The following is an 8,770-nucleotide window of genomic DNA, read 5'->3' as shown; positions in this document are numbered from 1 at the left end:
CGTCCTGAGGCATGTCTCCTCTTCCCCCGGCGTCCTGAGGCATGTCTGTCTCTTCCCGGTCGCGACGGGCTGTTAGAGGGGGGAGGGGTGGAGGGCCCAGACCGCTGTCTCTACCCACCTAGACATTTCCTCTTCTAGAACAGTTGGCCAGAGGGAAAAAGAGTGTCTCAAAGGAGCTTCCTCTGTGTTTTCCAACAAATGTTCACAGTTAAGAAATTCCATACTTCTGTCCGGAGGGTGAAATATAGAAAGCAGGATAAACCCCTACTGAATTAACTTTAATTCTTGAAAAGACCAAGCAAGGCTTTTGCCTGATCAAGTGATTTTCACAGCCACCACCTCTGGGGTGATTGGTAATTGGCTGGAGAAAAATGGCTTTCAATAAACTTTAGGTTTCAAATGCACGCATTTCAAGGCGTTTGTTGCCATATTAAAATCTGATGTGACAAGGTGGGTCTGTTGTCCTTTGGTACAGTTTGGAGTCTGTGCAACAGCAAAAGCCTCAGAAAGTGATTGCTTTGCATTCCTGTCCACTCAATATAAAGAACTTTTTAGAGAATGAGATCACTTAGAATCTGAAGGGAATTTAAAAGAAAACTGATGATCTGGCAGTATTCTGTAACTGTTGGGTGAAGATGGAGGAAAGTAACCTAGTGAGTGGAATGTCAGAAAACACATCTGTACAGATAAGGGGGAAGGAGGGGAATGAAATTCCTACCTGGTGTGATGCTTGTGGCCCGTGGAATTCTGTAACTGAAATGGCTTTAAGAATGAAAAACTTTGGGGATGACAAGACCAGGGAACCAAAATGCTGACAGAGAGGTTTCCAGAGCGAGGTCACGCCTGGACAGCTCCAACCATAAGTGGACAACTAAAAGAAGTCGGCCGTGTGCGCAAAGGGGCATCAACTAGTTCCTGTCGCCCTTCAAGCACGTTGTAAAGATCTGTCATATTTAATTGTGTTCATTTGACGCTTACAAGATGACAAGATACCATAGCCTAAAGCAAATAACACATAGCCTTGCTTATAAAGTTGGTAACCCTAGTGTATTATATTGCAAACAAATTGTAACTTGGAGACTATATTTAAGGGACCCAGCTGTAATTATGGGAACATCGATATGCAAACTGTGGCTGGCTTCTGCCCTAAACTGAAAGATGACATCCAAGGAAAATGGAGAGGCTGCCTGCCCCATTTTATCAGATGAAAGATGTATCAGATGAAAGAAAGGTGAAATACCCGAAGGTACTCCTCATTCCCCCCCTCCAGTTAGGTTCTAGTTCTAAATGTGATCTCTTCACAGAGCTACATTAACTAACAGGATGATTCATTACGGGCATCTGGTGTCAAATTACTGATGCTTGCTTACCCTTTGATACTTTGGCCTTCTGGTTCTCTATACTTGATTTAGAGCAGGACATTTACACCAAGCCTCTTGGAAATCAACCCTCCGGAGTGCTTTGTCATAATGATATTTGCCTCCTAGCTTTCTTTAAAATGACAGAATTCATCTCTTTTCACTCACTCCCAAACCCTAAAATTAATTGTCTAATTTTTCCAAAGTGGCTCTTCCTTCTTTTTATTCTAAGGATTCAGAGGGTGGGAGGATGGAGCGTGGTGGTGGCTGCTCTGAGCCCAGTGTGGGTCTGAGAGCGGGGAGGGGGGGTGAGTGGGAGGCCGAACAGGTGAGCTCAGTCTTAGTTACACTAAAGCTTGCTGTGGGAGGATGGAGGGACTTTCTTGGGGGTCCCAAAGCCATCAGCCCCCCTTCCTGCTGGATGAACTGTGAACTCATAAATCCATGGATATATTTAGACATGGAAAGGATCTCAGAGGACATCTTAGCTCCCCTCAGCCTGTATCTGGGGAAACTGAGACCAAGAGAAGTGAAAGTATCTGTACAAATACCAGCCGTTACCCTGATACTCCCACAAACAGGACCACACTCTAAGAGTCTTCAAGAAAGTTAAGCACTTTATCTATTAAATGAAACTAGTTTGTCTCAGAATTAACTTGGTGGATTCTAAGCAATTTTAGTATCTTGAGAGGATGTTCATTGTTTGTTTGTTTGTTTATCCCTGGCATGCTTAGATCTGACTTTCTTCTTATGCTGAAATGCATCCTTCCTGATAAGGAGCAAGGGGACAAGGCATGTCCATGTCCCCTTGCTCATACACTGCCTCTTGCTGCATAAATTGTCCTATATTGTAAGAGAGACTATGGCAGCCATCTCCAGTGGCAGTAGATGAAGCCACTGTGGAGAGTAAAATAAGAGAGTGAAATATTTTTATCTGCTTTTACTTCTGAAAGAGAAAATCTCCAAATTTTTAAAAAGGTGAAGATAATTTCAAACTTATTTTCTTTAGGGTTTGGTACAGGATCAATTATTTCATGACTCTAAAAGATACTAAACTCTTGATTATCCAGGCTTTTAAGGGAATGCATGGCATGAATTACCCAAAATAAAATAATGAGGGAATCCATTCAGGTCAAATCCCCTTACAAATTCCCTCCCGGTAAATATCTTATTATAAGTGGAAGTTTTCTAAGCTCTAGATGATGCCTATTGATTTTTCTGCCATTTCTGAAAACGTTCCACACAGCAGGAGATCTTCACTAGTTCACTGTAGTTTTCTTAAATAAAGATATAATTGCACATGATTCTCAGACTTAGCAAATGGGTTTTTTTCTTCAATAGATTTGCCTCTGTCAATTGGTCTGTGGTGCCGACTGTTCGGTGAACACCCTTTTCAATGTGCATTCTAGTTACAGCGCCCTGGACAGTGCCTCATGCTCTGAAAGCATTAACACCCTGCCTTAAAGAGACCAGTTTATCCCCTCAAATGGCTTAAACTCAAGCACAAACGCCCCCAGTGCCATGACCACACTTGGCTCTGGCTCTGTGCCCCTCAAGGATGGGGGCCCTGGCCTGTTATTGGACCACAGTTACTTCAGGATGCGAGTGGGAGAGGCATAGGGCAACCCCAGGCCTAGAACACTGCCTATCTGCTCTGCCTTTTATGGGTGTCACTAGATTGAAATGAGCATCCCAGAAGGATCCACCAAATGGCAATTTAATCTGCACGCGGCCTGATCATGGGAGGGGGAGTGAGAGGGAAAGAGCCAGGTAGCTGTTGCCAAGAGACCAGCTGAGTTTGGTGATGGTGGAGAGTGGCTTTTTCAGCTCTTGTGGGTAACCTCCACCCTTCCTTCTCTGTTGCTTCCCTGTCCCCTCCCAGCACCTACTTCCAAGGCATCTGGAGGCCCCCGAGCCTTAGGGCCTCGGGCCGTTGCTCAGCTGTCCATACCTGTTGTCTAGCTCTGCTCCAGGCTGCCAAGGTTAATTTCAAGAGATGTTTTCAATTGTCACAACGATTTGCCTTTTTATAGGAGTTATTATGATGCTTGAAAACATCAGGTATCACGTTTCTTTTTCAAAGAAAGGTAGCTTTAAAGTCAGAAAATCCAACTTCACATTGGCACTTCTCGGCCTTATTAACTTATTAAAGAATCTTACATTGACTCTCTGAGACCTACAGCGGGCCTCTCTCTCAGAGGCAGCCAACATGACTGTGCATGCGCTTGGGCTTGACAGTATTTTCAGGCCAGGATATTGTTATTACTTCTCACTTATTAAAGGCTGGCCTGGGGCCGGTGTTGTCTCGCTCAGTTAAAGAACATTCATCTCCCCTCTTGCCCACTCTCAAAATAAAGGCTCAGAGAGGTGTCCAATGGACCACAACCATTCTTTTGTCTATTTACTGTACTTCAACCTGAGTTCCTTATCTTAAGAGCAAGAGTTGTACTCTCAACAAATAGACCTCCCAGTTCCAAAGCTGGTAAATTGCTTTCGTCAGGTCTGTGCTGACCTGCAAAGCAGTCTGCTAGTGTAAGCTGACAGCTAAGGTGTGCTGATTTTGACCTTATCCTTACCTAGGCAGAGAACATTTGCACTCATCCATGAGAATGTTCTTTACATTTTTCTGGGGATCAGCAAGGTGACAGGTGGTTTGCAAAGCCCAACATGATCGTTATTTTTCTAAATTGTCATTGTTCCAGCTCTTGTTTTTTTTTTCCTGAGGTTCACATGGATTTCTTGTTTAACCAAACCTCCCACTTCCACAAGCTAATAAAAGTGTCACGCAGATTGTTACAAAGAACTATTGTTATTTACAAGTCTACATCTTCTGTGAAATCAAAATATAATAAAGCCAATTTTCGGTGTTGACTTTGTTATTCTAAACTCGCGATAGTCTTGCCAAACCCTCTGGTGAAAAGAAATCCCTTCAGGTTACGGAAACCGTCTTTTCTCAGGACCACCCTTAACACAACTTGATTAAGAGGTGTCTTTCAAGTATGTAAAGATTTTCAGGGAAGGCAATTGACTTACCTCACTGATAACTACAATTCACAGCTAAGACATATTCTAGATTGAAAAATTATCCCAGGTTTTCACCTGTGTTCTCCCGTGGTTGCCACCTAAGTGCTTGCCCCCTCTTGGCACCAGCATGCTTTGGCAGCGTTTATAAATTCAGTGTCTCTCCACAGCAGCTAGACGCATCCCCATCAACTTCTCCATATTATTTTCCAAATAAGTGCTTGCTCTCAGCTAAATGTTTCTTTTCTCAGCTTGATTAAAAACATACAAGATCCCTCACCCCTTTATTGAGATCTGTGCATCCTGATTGTATGTGCCACTTACATACAAGCAGCAAAAGCTCAGAAAATGGAAATAAACTCTCCCACGGCAAGGGAAATCCACTCCTCCCCCCATTTTCTCTTCCTTGATGAGCTATATTTTGGGGTGACCTGATTAAACAAGGTGCTGACTGTACGTCAAGCACCCCAAGGTGACCAGCCCCCTAGTCAGGCTGCTCCTGGCCCCTCTAGGATTCATTCCTAGAAACTCCCACACTTGCACGATTTGAAGAAGAGGTGGTGACACAACACATGTGTCTGTGTGTGTTTTTCAAAGGGCATTTCCCCGAAATATTCTTTGCCCAGACACTGTCAATGCAATTCCCTTTTTATCTAAGCTTTTGTGTGAGAGGGCTGTCCTGCACATGGTAGGATCTTTAGAAGCAACCCTCGTCTCTAATCACTGGATGCCAGGACCCGTGCTCCCTAGTGTGACAACCAGAAGTGTCTCCAGACATTGCCAGATGTCCCAGGTGGGGTGGTGGGAGCGACGGGTGATAGTGAAACCGCTCCCGGGTGAGAACCAAAGATCTAACACTTCAAGTCCTCTTAGTAAAATGGCTGTGTGTTTTCAGAAGTTGGAGACTGAATTCTTCTTAGGAACTCCTCAGTTTCACAACCCTCAGGGACAAAAAGCCCAAGATATGGCCTGGAGCTGGAGGAGTGAGAACGTTCTAGCTCTGCCTAAAATAGTTGAGTGATTTTGAGTTTTTCAGGACAGAAGAGGGGTAATAGTCAAGAGGGGTCGCTGCAAAATGGAGAAAGTCTGAGTTTCAAGCAGATATGGTGAGACTTTCCAGTGGAGAGCCTGGGTGGGTTATCAGCTACAGGTTGTTCACTGCACACACACACACACACACACACACACACACACACACACACACACTGCCTAGACTCATGTGGGTGGTATTTTAGTGGAGTGAAGGAATTCAGAGAGTTGTCCAACATGTGCCAACGAAGACGGGAAAGGGCCAGCATGTGCTGGATGCAAGGTGGGGTAGAGTGGAGGAAGAAAGACGCTGGGTGATAGACAAAATGAAGGGTCACCTCAGCGGGCTGGAGAACTTGGGGCAGATGACAACTGGCTAAAGGAAGGAAACAGAAAGCCTGTCTTCTTTTACTTGACAATTTTTCATGGGCCAAACTGGATTTCTATTTAGGCTACCCAAAGAAGTAAAGAGCAGATGAGAACCACATGGATGAACAAAAGAACTCTTCATTTGTTCCTTCATCCTATGATCCAGTTCTAGATAATACAGCATGAGTAAAATCTGATCAACCAGACCAATTTACCATTTAGACTATTTTTGGACTCAACTTGATTTTGTAATTTCCGAGTACTGACTAACCCTGTGAAAGCCCCTGTAACTGAATCACGGGCTCTGGATTTCCCCAGGTAGTGCACGCAATCCTATCTTAATAGCATTGCCAGCTTTCCTAAGTTCCACACATGAGAGGAATCACATTACTGCCTGTAAACCCAATTCAAATACTTCAGTGATGAAGACGCATCCAGTATCCACTCAGCCGGCTTGCTCACACTGCTTACTTGGGCAGAGGCTAGGGAGTTTGGCAAACCCATCTGTAAATGTTTAGGGGCTTCATGTTGCAGGTGGAGGTTGCACACCAGCCGAACAAATAGCAGGAAATACAGAAAATGAAATCTGAACTGGAGTCTCCAAATGTCTACCCGCCCACATAAATTGGCATCTACCCCTTGATCATTATTCTCCAATAGTAATGAAGACTTCATGAAAGGCCTTGAACTCTGAGTTGTCACTGTGGAGTTGTGCTTAATCAAGACAAATATTCCCAGCCTAAGAGTATGACTAGAAGAAGAAAGGAGTAGGGGTTTAATTTTCTTATATATTGTTATAACTACAAACAATGCCTTATCTTCTCAACAACTCTCGTGAAATAATAAGCACTTGTGTTTTTTAAAGTATTTACACCAGTCCTTGGAGATTTTATTAGAATCATGATTCACAGATGAGAAACTGTCCTCCTCTACAGTGTTTAGTAACACTGTATGTCTCTGGCTATTAACCATTCATTCATTGGTGATTTTCCTTTATTTTTTCTGAACTGACTGATTGGCTCAAGAGGATCCCTCTGGTTTGGATATTATAGACATATAATTAAACAGTTTCTGAAAATTATGTTGTTCTGTCATATGGATATGGGACTTCAAGAGAGCAGTAAGAATCCCTCCAGGATTCATGGAATCACAGAATGTCACATTTGGAAGGAACAACGCACATAATTTATTCCCACCTCTGCATTTTATTCATGAGAAAACAAAAGAAATTTCATGGCTTGGACTGTGATGTAAGCAAGACACTGAATCATCTTCAGGCAAGAACAGTTATTTTTCATTCCATCAATGTGTATTGAGCATCTCCTGTGAGTCAACTGCTGTGCTACATGCTGGAAATGCAGCAGTAACTAAGACAGACATGCCCTTTCCCAGACCCTTCTGGGAGGCTACACGGGATGTGTGTAGTTTACTTTTTACTTTACAAGCACTTTCACATGCAGGGTTAGATCTAGTCCTTAGGACCACCCTTAAATATAGATATGATTATCCTCTTTTTTTAGATGAGGTAAGTTTCAGAGAAATTTAGTAATTTGCCCAAGATCATAAAAGGGCTTATAGGAAGGAGAGCCTGGACTCAAATATTTGTTTTCTAAGTCTCACTCCAGTGATCTCTCCAGTACACCAGAGCTCTCTCTGATTAAAACTCAAGGAGAAGGGCTTCCCTGGTGGCGCAGTGGTTGGGAGTCCGCCTGCCGATGCAGGGGACATGGGTTTGTGCCCTGGTCCGGGAAGATCCCACATGCCGCGGAGCGGCTGGGCCCGTGAGCCATGGTCGCTGAGCCTGCACGTCCGGAGCCTGTGCTCCGCAATGGGAGACGCCACAACAGTGAGAGGCCCGTGTACAGAAAAAAAAAAAAAAAAAAACTCAAGGAGAAGTATTCTGTCCAATGGGCTAGTGAAAACTGCTTAGTTGGTTCCATGACCATATTTTCCAGCAGACGTGTGGACTGCCAAAGGACTTCTGACTTCATTTATGTGCAATCCAGACAGCAAATCATATGTAGAGTCACATGTAAAAGAGCTCTACCAGAAAGTGACTTGTACTTATACATTTAACAGGGCACTTATATTTAAAATAAAGTAGTTTTGAGATTCTTCTAGAAAATCTAAGATTTCTGGTCATAAGAAGTCTATTTACTCTGTCATGTGGAGATTGACTCCACAACTGAAGAGGGTTCAAAAATATTATGTATCAATTCCAACATTGTATGAATTATGATTTATTCAAGAGTATTTTCCGGGCTTCCCTGGTGGCGCAGTGGTTAAGAATACGCCTGCCAATGCAGGGGACATGGGTTCAAGCCCTGGTCCAGGAAGATCCCACATGCCGTGGAGCAACTAAGCCTGTGCGCCACAGCTACTGAGCCTGCATTCTAGAGCTCACGAGTCACAACTACTGAGCCTGCATGCCACAACTACTGAAGCCTGCGTACCTGAGCCTGCACTCTGCAACAAGAGAAGCCACCACTATAAGAAGCCACGCACCGCAATGAAGAGTAGCCTCCACTCTCCACAACTAGAGAAAGTCCGCACGCAGCAACAAAGACCCAATGCAGCCAAAAATACATAAATAAATAAATTTATATTAAAAAAAGAGTATTTGCCAAATTCCTATCTAATAAGTGATTACTCAAGTTGAGTAACATGTCAATAATTTTTAAAAATATTTTTCATAATAGTCTTGCCCTTTTACCCTAAAGAAGGGAGACAGTTAAAATTTTCTTAACAACATTGCCCAAGAAAAAAAAATTCAGAATTGTATTCAAATGTAAGAATGTATTTCAAAATATTTTGAAGGCACAAAGTGCTTATAAATATGATATTAGCATCTATTAGCAATAATAATATTTTACCTTGTTTAACATGAAGTATGGATGGTCTTTCTCTCCATAAAGCAAACTGGGAAGATTTGTATAATCCTAGATTATTAGATAATGTTTCTAGGAGCAAAAGGTGATCTCTGCTGTACCTTC

The sequence above is a fragment of the Monodon monoceros genome, unplaced genomic scaffold (assembly GCF_005190385.1).
Source record: "Monodon monoceros isolate NGI ecotype Baffin Bay Population unplaced genomic scaffold, NGI_Narwhal_1 Super_Scaffold_2, whole genome shotgun sequence".
NCBI lineage: Eukaryota > Metazoa > Chordata > Mammalia > Artiodactyla > Monodontidae > Monodon > Monodon monoceros.
The sequence above is the reverse complement of the archived record's forward strand: the minus strand, read 5'-3'. Positions refer to the sequence as shown.